The 16,806-nt window shown below is 42.6% G+C and overlaps 2 pseudogenes; one reads left to right on the top strand and one right to left on the bottom strand.

The window, feature by feature from the left end:
• Positions 1-561: 561 nt before the first annotated feature.
• LOC141997518 (olfactory receptor 14A16-like) lies at positions 562-1,507 on the bottom strand (annotated as a pseudogene).
• Positions 1,508-15,179: 13,672 nt separating this feature from the next.
• On the top strand, positions 15,180-16,160 carry LOC141997758 (olfactory receptor 13G1-like; annotated as a pseudogene).
• The last annotated feature ends 646 nt before the right edge of the window (positions 16,161-16,806 follow it).

The raw sequence follows: 16,806 nt of genomic DNA on the forward strand, positions 1-16,806 counted from the left end.
GAGAAGTCTACAGTTCGAACACTGCACGGGCACAGTGGATTTTTCACACCCCTGAACAACATTTTTATACCAATATGTCTGTTGTGTAAACCAGACCTAGGTGCTTAAATACCTTTAAAAATCTGGCCCATACCCTTCAAATGCCCTTCTGATGGAGGGATGTCACTTGCGTGTTACATAAGGGGAACTGGGGCATAGGGAGATTAAAATGACTTACTGAAGGTGACACACGCGGGGGGATGGACAGTACATGAATCAAGATTGGCAGAGCCTCAATCCAGTTCCTGGGAGATGGGGATGGAATGCTTTTGAGATTGTCTAAGAAGAGTCTAAAGTTTACATCAGAAAAAACATTTCCAGGTCACTTTCTGAGCAGCACTAGGAGTAAGATAAAATAGAAGAAACTTATCTTTGCTGACACATGGAGAGAAATATAAATGTTGATACATCCTGAATCTAATCTATCTATCTAAAATACCAACCTCAGCTATTTATTTTTTCACCCATTGCTATGGTATCTGGGTACTTTCTGTGATGCTTTTCTGAATTTTATTTAGCAGATCATTGGAAATGTGTGGCCATATTCCACCCCTGCCTTTTCACTTTTCTCAGCGCTGCTTTTATCTCCTTATTCCTGAGGCTGTAGATAACAGGGTTCAGTACCGGTGGTACAACAGCATAGAGCACAGGAACCAACATGTCTTGAGTGGACGGGGACCTCAAGTTTGGCTTCATGTACATGAAAAATCCAGTGCCGATGAACAAGGATACTACAATCAGGTGGGGCAGGCATGTCGAGAAGGCTTTATACCTGCCCTCTGCGGAGGGGATTCTCACTACAGTATTGAAAATGTGAATGTAGGACACAAAGATAAAGGTGAAGCAGATAAAGCCATAGCAGAGGGCTAAGATGATGTTGTGGACCTTGTTGGGCTGCGTGTCAGAGCAAGAGAGCTGCAGGAGGGGTGGGATGTCGCAGAAGAACTGGTGGACAAAGTTGGGCCCACAGAAGGGTTAACTGAATGAGTTGCCCACGTGCAACACCGAATACAGCACTCCACTAAGCCAGGACCCTGCAGCCATCTGGATACATGCTCTGCTGTTCATGACTGTCTTGTAACTCAGAGGGCTGCAGATGGCCAGGTAGCGGTCATATGCCATGACCATCAGCAAGGCCAACTCTGCCGTCCCAAATGTGATGAAGAAAAACAACTGCAGGAAGCAGCCGTGGAATCAAATGGAGTGATTGCTGTATGATGGCATTCACCATGGATTTGGGGACGGTGGAAGAGATATAGCAGAGGTCTAAGAACAACATGTTCTTGAGGAAGAAGTACATGGGGCTGTGGAGGTGATGGTCGAGGGTCATGAGGACAATGATGAGGAAATTCCCCACGAGGGCGGCCACGTAAACAAACAGGAACACAAGAAAGTGCAAGATCTGCAGCTCGCGGATGTCAGAAAATCCCAGGAGAAGGAATTCGGTCACAGAGGTTTGGTTGGTCATGTCCTACCTGGAGAGAATGGGAAAGACAAGGAAGAGCCATCAGGAAAATGCAGTTAGAATGAAGAGAGCTGAAACAAACATCTTTTCCCAATGCATATGCCCTACAACCTTTTGTATGCAGAGGAAGGTTGTGACACTGCTGTCTGTTACACATAGGGAAGTTAAATAAAACACATAAAATACTCTTGCTGGAAGGTGGCAATATAACACTACTTCATTTCTGAGAATAACACACAAGAACCTAAAACCTGAGAGAGACAAAGCAGGCTTCTTACTAAGGCAGAGAAGCACAACTCACCCCATTTTGCCCTAGTCTGGCTCTATGTAGGCTGAATGCTGAAGACCCAGAGCACACACTTCCCTACAGATTCCCCTCGCCTGCTATCAGGAGCAGGAAACCCATCACAAACTGAGAATGATAGCTTGTCATGTCAATACACCACACTGGCCATTTGTTACTCATCCTCTGAGTACCCAGGAGACATCCGCATTATCCAACCATATTAATCTGTGTTCTGCCGCCTTTTATTGTAACTTTCAGGTTCTATACAGGTTCTTCCTAGACCTGGTCAGAAAGTGTTTCCTCTTTCCGCCATGAAAAATTTTAATGGCAAAAATGTAGGGTTTTTTTAAAAAAAAATTCAGTGGAAACTTGTGACATTTCATCCAACAAAGCCCCAAAACATTTTGATTTTTGTAAGTGAAATGCTTTTGCTGACACCCTCCCCTCCCAATTGAAATATTTTCAGTTCTTGGCTGAAAGTATTCAGTTTTCCCTTAAAAAACTGAACATTTTTGGGGACAGCTAACAGTTTCCACAAAAAGTTTTGCTATGTAGAAAATTTTCTGCTAAAAGAAGAAAATTGACAGAATTTCTGATCAAGTGTAATTCTTGTACATTTCTGGGAGATCTCAAAAGAAGAATAACTCATGATAACTAATCAACTGAGATTCAAGCTCACAGTTCAGGTTTAGAAGCTTAGTGTTCTAACTGCTGAACTACCTGATCACAAAAAATACTCCCGGTCTGATTTTCAAAAAAGATCAGCACCTGACAGCTCCTGTTTAGACACACAAAGAATGAAACCAGATAGTCAAAGGAATTTACCATTCTCAGGAGGAGGTGCTGACTGCCACCACAAATTTATTCCAAAGGAAAACTGGATTTTAGAATAAATATTTATTTTATTTTTATTTGTTTATTTATTATGTATTTATTGTGCCATGTGACTGCTTTCCAGCAGGCAGTGGTTATTTATTGACCAATTAATTTTTTTGGACAAACCATTTTGAACTTTTTTTTTTGCATTTAAAAGTCAAAATTTGCCAATAACCCCTGAGATGAATGGACTCCTTATCTCCTTTCTACTTTTGTAAACTTCATCATCAGCGCAAGTTTCCATTATATTTACAAGTTCTACTGATTACTGAAGCAAAGTACTGAGGCAAAATCCAGGTCACAATGAGCTATTTACTTGAGCAAGAAAACCCTGGAATCTGGTACAGGAAGAAAAAAATCTTAGCAAATATAATTCATTATAATGATGGCATTTTAAAACTAGATTTTATTCACTTTTTCTCTCTCTAAGCAACACATCATCCATCTATCCATCTATCTATCCAGATCTCTGTGATTAGTTATCCCTTTAATTAAGTAACCTTGCATCCAGGAATATCAACAAGAACCACTTCAATCCATGTTAATATGCAATGAGACTTGGGCTCCAATACCCCTTTGAAAATCCCCCAGAGCCCCTAATATGAAACCATATGAAACCATACCAGGAAAAATAAATGATTTGCTGTTGCTGCGAAGTTCCCGGGGTGTCTGTCCTGCTTTGCAACCCATGAATTATTATAAAATATGTAAAAAATATGAAGTCCCTGAACAGATTCACATGCATCTTCATTTGCTTCTAACAAAGGAGTCATGTCAGTGAGTGATGTAGAAGTGAGAAGAGTGATAAATTGTCTTTGCTCCTATGCAAGGTCCTATATTAATGCCTCTTTACAGTCCTTTGGGATGTAGGTCCCATGAAGCGTCTCATAATTTTATCTGGAAAGAATATTTCTGTTCAGCTGTTTTCTTTGTTGTTAACACTCAGCATAAGAGGATGGATCATCTGTCCTTTCTTTGGGGGCCGCATGGGGGAGAGAGATAGCAAAGACAGTAAATTTCAAAATTAGGCAGAGAGATCACAATGTGAATGTCCTTTCTAGACTGGCTCAATTCAACTTTATTTTTTGTACTACCAGTTATGTGCTAAGGTGCCTTACATGAGCCTCTTTTTCTTATTTCAGTGTAATCTTATGTTAAACAGGTCAAAAATGCCAAAAGTACCGATGTTTTGAAATGTCAGAAATCAGAACATTGCTGAATAAATCTTTCAGTTGGGAATCTGGACATTGTCCATGACATCACTGTTGGGTTTTACTTGGAACAGAGGATCATTGAGCCAATTCCTCCACCCAGAGTTCCTGACCCAGCTTCCTCAGAGATCCCTGCTTAATCCCTCTGACTACTAGTCCCCTCCTCTGCTCAGTCCCACTCCTTTGACCTGGTCCCAGGCCCATGGAACAGGCCACCCACCCCTGCTTCCTTCCCCCCACCCCCATCTCCAAACAAGACTTCTTCTGCCCATTGGCAAGCCCTGGCCTCACTTCCTTCCTCTCTCACTCTCCTCCTCCCTCTGCCTAGCCCAGTCCCCATTCTGAGCAGTGCCTAGGGTTGCCTCTGCCCAGCACAGCTGAGCACACAGTTGAACTGGGGAACTCACTGCCACAAGGTATCGCTTAGACAAAGAGCTCAGCGGTGAGACATTGGCATGGATGATGAGAGCCTCCATGGTTATGTTAGATAAGAGAATGAATTACACCTGCCATGGTGCAGGTCTCCACCCAGCCTCTAGATCACTGGGAAACTCCCTGACATGAAGGTCATTGCAGAATTGTCCATGGGAGAGGGGGTGCTCCCTGCCTCTCCCTCTACAGCAGCTGGGGCCGGTCCCACCAGGAGTCACTGCTCTGAGCAGGGCTGTTCCCAGGAGCCTGGGGAAAGAGGCACATTTAGTCTCATAAATCTCTGCCAACTCTCAAGGCTGGGTTCAGACACTCCAGGGCCATGCTTGGGGCTCTGCCCCTTTGACCCTGGCCCACATGAAATGACAGTGGTGAGGGGCCCTCAAAGAGAGGCTGGGCCAGTGAAATTGGACCCCTTCGCCTTCCTAGAAGAGGTATCAGGTGACTCATAGAGCTAGCTCAAGCATTTTATTTTATTTAGCAGTAACACCAGCAACCGACAGGCCTGTATCCTGCAAAGAATAAGCTTAATCAGTTAGCATAAAGCTACAGAGGCCTATGCATTTTGACATAGATAAATGGCCTAGCAGAGACCCTGAATTACTGGGGAACTGGGAAAAAATATGTTTAGGGTCTATCAGGTAACCATGGGGAATATGAATTGATGCCAACTTTCAGATATTCTAAGATAGGAACATCTGCAGATATCTGACCACAAGAGTCCCATAGCAACAAAGTGATGTATACGATAATAAGTTGAGATCACTGACATACTAAAGTATTATTAGGCTGAGGAAACACAAATAAGGAAGAGGGGGGACCCCCTACTGAATATGCATTAGGCATAGTGGTGTTGGCATAAAATATTATAACAATTGTATCCCAGCCTCTGTGCTGGGGAGAGGCAGAGATGTATCCCTTGGGAGATGCCAGGATGATGGCCAACGGCAATGGTGATGAGGAAAGTGATGGTGGTGAGGAAGATAATAACTAACATTTCAGATTGCTCTGTAAGGCATGGTGTGAGTATATGGATGTCCAGATGTGCATTCTGTATTGTCTCTATCTACCTTTCTGAGTTGGCGTGTTTGGTGACTATGAGAACTGTATTAATAAAATCCTTACCAATAGAGAAGTGTTTTCCTAAGTGTGAGTTTTTCAGCTGTGCACATCGGGGTTCCCAACTGAACAGTGATTTTAATAATACTGCGCCTGATCTTGGGACAAGAACCTAGCAAACCTCAAAACCTTAATTGAGAATTCTTAATAATCAATATAATGAATATACAATCCGTAGATCAGGCAATACTTCCCAACCCTTGGGATCAGCCAGGTGCCGTCAGATAGGCTGGGAGCAGCAGTGGTCCCCCCCAGTCCTCACTTGCCCAGCCAGACAGTATCTGCGTGGGTGAGGGGTTGCGGACAATTGTGCTCTTCCATGACTCCTGCACACAAAACCCTGTGCTGGGGTAGGGTTGGTGGGGTTCTCGAGAGCAGTGGGGCTGGGAGATGAACACCCATGGACAAGCCTGGGGCAGTTCCACTCTGTTGGAGCCATTGTCTCAGGCTCTCTGCAGACTCAGGCAAATGATCCTGCACTGGCTGCACTTAGAGCAGCTCCTCAACACCAACTCCAGCTGTTCTGGGCGGTGCAGCATTTGGCATTGGGCGCAGGGAGACCCCGGGCACTAGACTCTGGTAATTCCTACATTCTTGTGGGAAACAGGCAAATTCTGTTTTGAAAAATAAGGCAACAAATATTTCACCTAGATCTATGAAAATTAATTAAGGGCTTGAACCACACTGAATAGTGGGCCCTAAATAAATGATTCCTTATGAAGTATGCATCCATTCTCAGTGCTTATCCCTCAGGTTACAAGCGGGGAAACTGGGGCATAGAAAGTAACTTAGTTGCATAGCCAGGCTTAGATCACAAGGGTTCCAGGTGTTTTGACCTCCTTTCTCTAGCCCCTGCTGCCAGGCTATACTTATATCACCGTAGGCTGGAGTGTTCCAGGCAGGCCAAGGCAGTTCGTCATCCCAGGTTTGCATACCTTAGTCACCGTTGCAAATCCCAGGCTTAGTATTTCTGAAAAGAAAGAAAAGCCTGGGAAGTTAACAAGTTAGACACAGGGCCAGCTTTATACAGGAGTTTATGCACTTAAACGTGGAGATGGTATCTATGTGGAATTCACAAAAGAACCTGAGCAGGTTAGGGGCCTGACTCCCATTGAATGTCCATGGGATTTAGGAGTTTTGTAAATCCCACTAGTCTTCTCTTTCCATCTTTAGTTGCCTAAATATCTTTGTAAATCTACCTCATGGATAAAACAGAAGCTGGTCTGGAATCAGGGAACCCCGGGGCAGATCCTAGGGCCTGTGCTAGGTAGGGGTCAGAATAGAGCGGCATAGCAGTCCCTTTTGCCTTAATCATCGATGAATCAATGCACTTTTGCCTCTGGGCCACTGCTTCTGAGCAGTGCAGGGCTGCAGGGAGTGAATCCAGCAAGCCCTTAGGAAACAGAAGTGGATAAATTGTCTTCTACAGCATGAGTCTCCTAATGTCTGTGACGATCAGACTCAGCTACACACGGCTCATCTGCAGAGAGCAACAGTTTTGAGTCTAGTTCTGTCAGGTCAGTCTTGAAATGTGCAGGTGAAAGGATTCTTCGAAGTCTGTCCCTCTGACATGTAGATAATACAATGGTAGGGACACTGACATAGATAGATTGATAAGTAGCAGACTCTTGGAGCTGGAGGATCAAACACAAAGCAAGCTGGAGTAAAATCTGCAATGAACAGCATAGTAAGTTATTGTTTCAATTAAATATATTAGGGACTTAACGTACTGACACATTTAAAAATTACAAGTGGAACTCTTTAAAGTTTTTATTATCAATTTATTCAAAGATCTAGAGCCAGCCAGAAAAAAAAAACGAGTAGAAAAGTTTGATTTTGCAGCAGACACCCCCAAATTGAAATGTTTTTCAGGATATGGCAACCAAAAGCTAAACCTGTATCACTAAAAACTACTGAAAACTGAAAATTTAAGTTGAAAAAAAAATAGAGGAGTGGGTTCAGTTTTTCAACAAAATATAGACTCCCCCCCACTCAAGGATATCAGCTACTTTCCCTGAGAATTGCTGTTTGGTTGAGAACCCAATTTTCACATGATAAAACATTCAGATGGACAATTTCTGACTGTCTTAATTGGAAACCATGCTTTCAACAGGGGTGGGAAACACTAATATTCTGAAGTAATACTGTAATTGCAAACCTACTTATCCTACTGCTGCTGTGTTTATTTCTATTTCAAAGGAATAGATGCAGGAAAGTAAAAATTGAATTAACCAGCACAGCTGATAGCCCACAGAATGTGTTTTCTATGCACCAACACCTCTAAACTCAGAGTCAGATTTCTTTGTATAGACAGCCTGCTACGATATTGTTAAATAGGAAAATTGGGTTCTTACTGAACATTTTCCAGGGATAGAATTTGCTACATACAAGCTGCCACAGATGATGCTGGAAGTGTCTAGGTCATATTTCCCTGTGAAGAGGGAGCGTGCCTGTGTTGACATTTTAATATTTTAGCTTCATATCCTAGTTGTGAGCCTGATGTTTGTCACAAGAACAGAGGACATGAGACCAGAAGACATCTCTTGGGTCTTCAGGTCCAATCCACAGCTTTCACTGGCAACCCCATTATATTCCTATCATAAATTTATCAAGCTCCATCTCAAAGCTAGTTAGGTTGTTCCCCGCTACTGCTCTTATAGGGGAGGCTGCTCCAGAACCTCACTCCTCTGATGGTTACAAACCTTCTTCTGATTTCCAGCCTGAATTTACTCATGGCCAGTTTATCTCCATTTTGTGTTGTGCCAACATGGTCTTGTAGCATCTTCTTCCCTCGTGTTTATCCACTTTAAATCTCTCTGCAGTCCATTGTATTAAATGCAAAATGTATGCATTATTGTGGGCCGGGATTGTGTGTAACTTCTCGAGGGGGAAGATTGGATGTGACCACAGCAAAATGCCTTGGTGGCTTTTGAAGGACTTACTCCTACCAGAGCCCTTGGATTGAGTTGCAGGATTATGTCTGGTAAATTTATTATCATGTGTGTAGATTATTTTATTTTTAATACAGTTTCTCTGTAATGCTTTTACCTTCAGAATAAATGTGCTTGCTTCAAAAGGGCTCTGTGGTCTGTACCTGTGGACATTTACACTCTTTATAGTCTCTGTAGAGAAAACAAAGTGTGGATGCAAATTTGTTTAGACAGTCTGGCTTGCTGGGAATAACACACTGTAAGCAGAAGGCTGTGCAGCTCGGAAAAGCCCCGATCAGGAGGGAGTGGAGATGTTGGTCTCTGCCTGAGAGAGGTGAGAACTGAGCAGCCTGTAGCTAGAGTGGGTATCCTTTTTGGAACACTATGGGGAAATAAAGGAGGAGAAGAGGGTCAAGGCATGTCCATGGGACCCCAAAGGAAGAAGAAAATGGTGTGGCTCGTTTGGAACTAGCTGGCAAACAGTTATGGGTATGATGCCTGTAGCCTGAGTTAATATGGACACTGTCAAGGTTCCTTCCCCACTCTGAACTCTAGGGTACAGATGAGGGGACCTGCATGAAAAACCCCCCAAGCTTATTTTTACCAGCTTAGGTTAAAACTACCCCAAGGTACAAACTATTTTACCTTTTGTCCCTGGACTTTATTGCTGCCACCACCAAGAGTCTAACAAAATATAACCGGGAAAGAGCCCACTTGGAAATGTCTTTCCCTCCAAAATCCCCCCCCCCCCCCAAGCCCTACACTCCCTTTCCTGGGGAAGGCTTGATAAAAATCCTCACCAATTTGCATAGGTGAACACAGACCCAAACCCTTGGATCTTAAGAACAATGAAAAAACAATCAGGTTCTTAAAAGAAGAATTTTAATTGAAGAAAAAGTAAAAGAATCACCTCTGTAAAATCAGGGTGGTAAATACCTTTCAGGGTAATCAGATTCAAAACATAGAGAATCCCTCTAGGCAAAACCTTAAGTTACAAAAAGACACAAAAACAGGAATATACATTCTATTCAGCACAACTTATTTTATCAGCCATTTAAACAAAACAGAATCTAACACATATCTAACTAGATTGCTTATTAACCCTTAACAGGAGTTCTGACCTGCATTGCTTCTCTGATCCTGGCAGAAAAACACACACAGACAGGGTGAACCCTTTGTTTCCCCTCTCCAGCTTTGAAAGTATTTTGTCTCCTCATTGGTCATTTTGGTCAGGTGCCAGTGAGGTTATCTTTAGCTTCTTAACCCTTTACAGGTGAAAGGGTTTTTTTCCCTCTGGCTAGGAGGGATTTAAAGGTGGTTAGCCTTCCCTTTATATTTATGACAGACACCAAAGAAGGTTATGCATGGTAAAGAGTGCTGAGAAATCCATGGTAACTGGCAAAGGGTGGGAAAAGCCCAAATGAGTATGAAGTAACCACTGGAGGCATCAACAGGGGAATTGACCTATATTGTTGTCATGAAGCTGTATTTGGGTATGGTCAACAGAATTGCTCATTGACTGACTGAACGTATGAAGTTCAAATGGACAAGTAGTAACAGCAGATGGTCTGTCCAGGAGTGGGGAGCCAGAATATTTCTGGGGTACCTGCTGCATACCCCTGCCGTGTTCTTTCTCTAAGGTGCCACAAATACTCTTTTTCTTTTCACCAAGTAGTTGCTAAACTAACAAGAGGGGATGCCATTTTAGATTTGGTTTTGGTGAATAGTGAGGACCTCATAGAAGAAATGGTTGTAGGGGACAACCTTGGTTCGAGCGATCATGAGCTAATTCAGTTCATCCTAAATGGAAGAATAAACAAAAATAGATCTGTGACTAGGGTTTTTTATTTCAAAAGAGCTAACTTTAAAAAATTAAGGAAATTAGTTAGGGAAGTGGATTGGACTGAAGAACTTGTGGATCTAAAGGCAGAGGAGGCCTGGAATTACTTCACGTCATAGTTTCAGAAACTATCAAAAGCCTTCATCCCAAGAAAGGGGAAATAATTCACAGGCAGGAGTTGTAGACCAAGCTGGATGAGCAAGCATCTCAGAGAGGTGATTAAGAAAAAGAAGAAAGCCTACAAGTAGTGGAAGATGGGAGGGATTAGCAAGGAAAGCTACCTTATTGAGGTCAGAACATGTAGGGATAAAGTGAGAAAGGTCAAAAGCCATGTAGAGTTGGACCTTGCAAAAGGAATTAAAACCAATAGTAAAAGGTTCTATAGCCATATAAATAGGAAGGAAAAAAAAGAAAGAAGAAGTGGGACCGCTAAACACTGAGGATGGAGTGGAGGTTAAGGATAATCTAGGCATGGCCCAATATCTAAACAAATACTTTGCCTCAGTCTTTAATGAGTCTGTCATAAATATAAAGGGAAGGGTAACCACCTTTCTGTATACAGTGCTATAAAATCCCTCCTGGCCAGAGGCAAAGTCCATTCACCTGTGAAGGATTAAGAAGCTAAGGTAACCTCGCTGGCACTTGACCCAAAATGACCAATGAGGGGACAAGATACTTTCAAATCTGGAGGGGGGGAAAAAAGGTTTTTGTCTGTCTGTGTGATACCTTTGCCGGGAACAGATCAAGGATGCAAGCTCTCCAACTCCTGTAAAGTTAGTAAGTAATCTAGCTAGAAAATACGTTAGGTTTTCTTTGTTTTTTGGCTTGTAAATTCGCTGTGCAGGAGGAAATGTGTATTCCTGTTTTTGTGTCTTTTTGTAATTTAAGGTTTTGCCTAGAGGGATTCTCTATGTTTTGAATCTGACTGCCTGTAAGATTATCTTCCATTCTGATCTTACAGAGTTGTTCTCTTATCTTTTTTTGTTCTTCTAATAAAGTTCTGATTTTTAAGAATCTGATTGGTTTTTTTGGGTCTTAAAAATCCAAGAGCTTTGTGCTCATCTTGTTTATTCTCAAGCCTCCCCAGGAAAGGGGTTGTAAGGGCTTGGGGGGATATTTTGGGGAAATAGGAACTCCAAGTGGTCCTTTCTCTGTTCTTTGTCTAAAACTCTTGGTGGTGGGAGCGTTTTACCTAATCCAAGGGCAAAGACTTTGTGCCTTGGGGAAATTTTAACCTAACCTGGTAGAAATAAGCGTAGGGGGTCTTTCATGGGGGTCCCCACATCTGTACCCTAGAGTTCAGAGTGGGGAGGGAAACTTGATAGAGGCTAATATGGAGCTTAGGGATAATGGTAGGATGACAAATGGGAATGAGGAAAGGGAGGTAGATATTACCACATCCAAGGTAGAAGCCAAACTTGAACAGCTTAATGGGACTAAACTGGGGAGCCCAGATAATCTTCATCCAAGAATATTAAAGGAACTGGCACATGAAATTGCAAGCCCATTAGCAAGAATTTTTAGTGAATCTGTAAACTCAGGGGCTGTACCATATGACTGGAGAATTGCTAAAATAGTTCCTATTTTTAAGAAACAAAAAAAAGTGATTCGGGTAACTACAGGCTTGTTAGTTTTACATCAGTAATATGCAAGGTCTTGGGAAAAAAATTGAAGGAGGAAGTTGTTAAGGACATTGAGGTCAATGGTAATTGGGACAAAATACAACATGGTTTTACAAAAGGTAGATAGTGTCAAACCAACCTGATCTCCTTCTTTGGGAAGGTAACAGATTTTTTAGACAAAGGAAATGCAGTGGATCTAATTTACCTAGATTTCAGTAAGGCATTTGATACTGTTCCATATGGGGAGTTATTAGCTGAATTGGAAAAGATGGGGATCAATATGAAAATTGAAATGTGGATAAGGAACTGGTTAAAGGGGAGACTACAACGGGTCATACTGAAAGGTGAACTGTCAGGCTGGAAGGAGGTTACTAGTGGAATTACTCAGGGATCGGTTTTGGGACCAATCTTATTTAATCTTTTTGTTACTGACCTTGGCACAAAAAGTGGGAATGTGCTAATAAAGTTTGTGGATGACACAAAGCTGGGAGATATTGTCAATATAGAGAAGGACCGGGATATCATACAGGAAGATCTGGATGACCTTGTAAACTGGAGTAATAGTAATAGGATGAAATTTAATAGTGAAAAGTGCAAGATCATGCATTTAGGGATTAATAACAAGAATTTTTGTTATCAACTGGGGATGCATCAATTGGAAGTAACAGAAGAAGCGATGGACCGCAGAGTATTGGTTGATCACAGGATGACTATGAGCTGCCAATGTGATATGGCAGTGAAAAAAGCGAATGCGATCTTGGGATGCATCAGGCCAGCTGTCATAAATATAAAGGGAAGGGTAAACCCCTTTAAAATCCCTCCTGGCCAGAGAAAAAATCCTCTTACCTGTAAAGGGTTGAGAAGCTAAAGGTAACCTCGCTGGCACCTGACCAAAATGACCAATGAGGAGACAGGATACTTTCAAAAGCTGGGAGGAGGGAGAAAAACAAAGGGTCTGTGTCTGTCTGTATGCTGCTTTTGCTGGGGACAGAACAGGAATGGAGTCTTAGAATTTTTAGTAAGTAATCTAGCTAGGTATGTGTTAGATTATGATTTCTTTAAATGGCTGAAAAAAGAGCTGTGCTGAATAGAATGAATATTCCTTTCTGTGTGTCTTTTTTGTAACTTAAGGTTTTGCCTAGAGGGATTCTCTATGTTTTGAATCTAATTACCCTGTAAGGTATCTACCATCCTGATTTTACAGAGGTGATTCCTTTACTTCTATTAAAAGTCTTCTTGAAAGAAAACTGAATGCTTTTTCATTGTTCTAAGATCCAAGGGTTTGGGTCTGTGGTCACCTATGCAAATTGGTGAGGATTTTTACCAAACCTTCCCCAGGAAGAGGGGTGCAAGTGTTGGGAGGATTTTGGGGGGAAAGACGTGTCCAAACTACGTTTCCCAGTAAACCCAGATAAAGTTTGGTGGTGGCAGTGGAAATGCAAGGGCAAAGGGTAAAATTAATTTGTACCTTGGGGAAGTTTTAACCTAAGCTGGTAAAAGTAAGCTTAGGAGGTTTTCATGCAGGTCCCCACATCTGTACCCTAGAGTTCACAGTGGGGAAGGAACCTTGACACGAGCTATTACAAGTAGAGATAAGGAGGTGTTAGTACCATTATACAAAGCACTGGTGAGACCTCATTTGGAATATTGTGTGCAGTTCTAGTCTCCCATGTTTACAAAAGATGAATTCAAACTGGAATAGGTACAGAGAAGGGCTACTAGGATGATCCGAGAAATGGAAAACCTGTCCTATGAAAGTACACTCAAAGAGCTTGGCTTGTTTAGCCTAACCAAAAGAAGGCTGAGAGGAGATTTGATTGCTTTCTATAAATATATCAGAGGGATAAATACCAGGGAGGGAGAGGAATCATTTAAGCTCAGTACCAATGTGGACACAAGAACAAATGGATATAAACTGGCCATCAGGAAGTTTAGACTTGAAATTAGACAAACCATCAGAGGAGTGAAGTTCTGGAACATCCTTCCAAGGGAAGCAGTGGGGGCAAAAGACATATCTGGTTTCAAGACTTAGCTTGATAAGTTTATGGAAGGAATGATATGATGGGATAGCCTAATTTTGGCAATTAATTGATCTTCAACTATTCGTGGTAGATATGCCCAATGGCCTGTGATGGGATGTTAGATGGGGTGGTATCTGAATTACTACAGAGAATTCTTTCCTGGATGTGTGGCTGGTGAATCTTGCCCACATGCTCAGGGTCTAGCTGATCGCCATATTTGGGGTCGGGAAGGAATTTTCCTCCAGGGCAGATCGGGCGCGGCCTTGGGGTTTTTCACCTTCCTGTGCAGCGTGGGACATGGGAATTCAGGAGGATTCTCTGCACCTCAAAGTCTTTAAACCATGATTTGAGGACTTCAGTAGCTCAGACATAGGTTAGGGGTTTGTTACAGGAGTGGGTGGGTGAGATTCTGTGGCCTTCGTTGTGCAGGAGGTCAGACTAGATGATCACAATGGTCCCTTCTGACCTTAAAGTCTATAATTCTATGATTCTGCAGACTAAACAATCCCATTTCCCTCAGCCTCTCCTCATAAGTCATGTGCTCCAGACCCTAATAATTTTTGTTGTCCTCCACTGGACTCTTTCCAATTTTTTCACATCCTTCTTGTAGTGTGGGGCCCAAAACTGGACACAGTACTCCAGATGAGGCCTCACCAATGTCGAAGAGGGGGGAATGATCACATCCCTTGATCTGCTGGCAATGCCCCTATTTATACAGCCCAAAATGCCATTAGCCTTCTTTGCACCAAGGGCACACTGTTGACTCATATCCAGCTTCTCGTCCACTGTAACCCCTAGGTCCTTTTCTGCAGAACTGCTGCCTAGCCACTTGGGCCTTAGTCTGTAGCCATGCATGGGATTCTTCCATCCTAAGTGCAGGACTCTGCACTTGTCCTTGTTGAAACTCATCAGATTTCTTTTGGCCCAATCCCTTAATTTGTCCAGGGCCCTCTGTATCCTATCCCTACTCTCCAGTGTATCTACCATTCCTCCCAGTTTAGTGTCATCTGCAAACTTGCTGAGGTTGCAATCCACTCCATCCTCCAGATCATTAATTAAGATATTGAACAAAACCGGCCCGAGGACCGACCCTTGGGGCACTCCGCTTGATACCGGCTGCCAACTAGACATGGAGCCAATGATCACTGTAGCTCAATTTGTATATATGCTATGTGAAAGTTCTAGAATATCACAAAGATCTCTCTCTCTCTCTCTCTCTCTCTCTCTCTCTCAGTCAGTCAGTCAGTCAGTCAGTCTATATTCTTCAGTTGCCATATTGCTAGTTTTTGCAATACCTGACAAGAGTTTTAATCTTATTCCTACAGTAGAAACACCCAAGCAATGGAACCCAGTAACCACACCAGGGTAACCGATTTCATCATGAAGGGGTTCTTTGACCACCCTCAACACCAGGGTCCGGTCTTTGGGCTACACCTGTGCCTTTATATGACTACCATCATGGGCAATTCATTGATCATTGAGGCTATTGTCCTCCACCCCCCTCTCCACACTCCCATGTACTTCTTCATCTCCAATTTAGCCGTTGTTGACATTTTGTGTACTTCCTCAATCCTACCGAAAATGCTGGAAAACGTGTTGCAGGAGAAGAAAACCATCTCCTTTGATGGCTGCATGGCCTAGCGCTTTGCCTTTACTTTGTCATCCGGGACAGAGCTTGTGCTTGTCACTGCTATGTCATATGACAGGTATGTTGCCATCTGCCACCCCTTGCGCTATGTCAATGTGATGAGTAAGGAAATTTGCATCAGTTTAACATCTGGTGTCTGAGCTGCCAGTACCATCAATTCATTGGTGCACACATTACTCATGCTGAACCTGGATTTCTGCGGACCCAACCTCATCCAGCATTTCTTCTGTGAGATCCCACCAGTGTTGGCACTGTCCTGCAGTTCCACCTATCTCAATGAAATCATGATCTTCATGGCTGACATCTTCTTGGCCATGGGGAGCTTCCTGCTGACCACCGTGTGGTATAGCTTCATCATCATCACCATTCTTAAAATCCAGAGCTTCAAAGGGAAACAGAGAGCCTTCTCTACCTGCTCCTCCCACATGCTCCTGGTCTCCTTGTAGTACTCCACCATAATTTACACCTACATCCGGCCCACCTCCAGGTACTCGCTGGATAAGGTCAAGATGGTCGCCATAATGTACACCCTAGTTACTCCAACCCTGAACCCTCTGATCTACAGTCTGCACAATAATGAGGACAAAGTGGCCATCAGGAAAATCCTTCCTTCACCACAAAACAGCAATTTGTCCATGAATGAACCTTATTCTCACTTGCCTTGTCCCTTGTAGGCCAGGTCCAAAGGTAGTGTAAATTTTCATAGAACTAAGGATTTCAGTACACACAACCTTGCACTCTGGTATATTCACTACAATGGAAATACAACGATTTATACCATCTGAAGATGTGTTGCACTGACTGCAGTAGGGCTAGGCTGAGGATCGGACCCCATTGACATTGGTGGATCTATGTTGAGTCACACTAGCTGGGCTATGGCACATTGGGATAGATTTTTAAAGGTGTTTAAGTACTTACTGGGATTTTCAAAAGCATCTAGGCACCTAAAACTCGTTAATTTTAAAAGTATAAGTGCCTAGATGCGCTGGAAAAACACTTAATTTGCCTATATACCTATAAAAATCTCTCCTATTGTGGAACACATTATTTCATATGCAGTCCCACTGAATCAGAATATTCTCTTCTATTCTATTCCTGAGTCTGTAAGTATGATAACAAAATAAAACTGACTATCTCTGTGTTCATGAATTTCTTGTGAGACATTAAAAACCTAGAATTTTTCAATCACGGATCTGTTGAGATCTGGAGGGTAAAGCTAGAGTCAAACTGAATTACTAAATGAAGAGTTATCCCAGAACTGGATGAGGTGTTCTGGATAAGGAGAATGGGAAGGGCCTTGGAGAGAATCCCAACACAATG

The sequence above is a fragment of the Natator depressus genome, chromosome 13 (assembly GCF_965152275.1).
Source record: "Natator depressus isolate rNatDep1 chromosome 13, rNatDep2.hap1, whole genome shotgun sequence".
Taxonomy (NCBI): Eukaryota; Metazoa; Chordata; order Testudines; family Cheloniidae; genus Natator; species Natator depressus.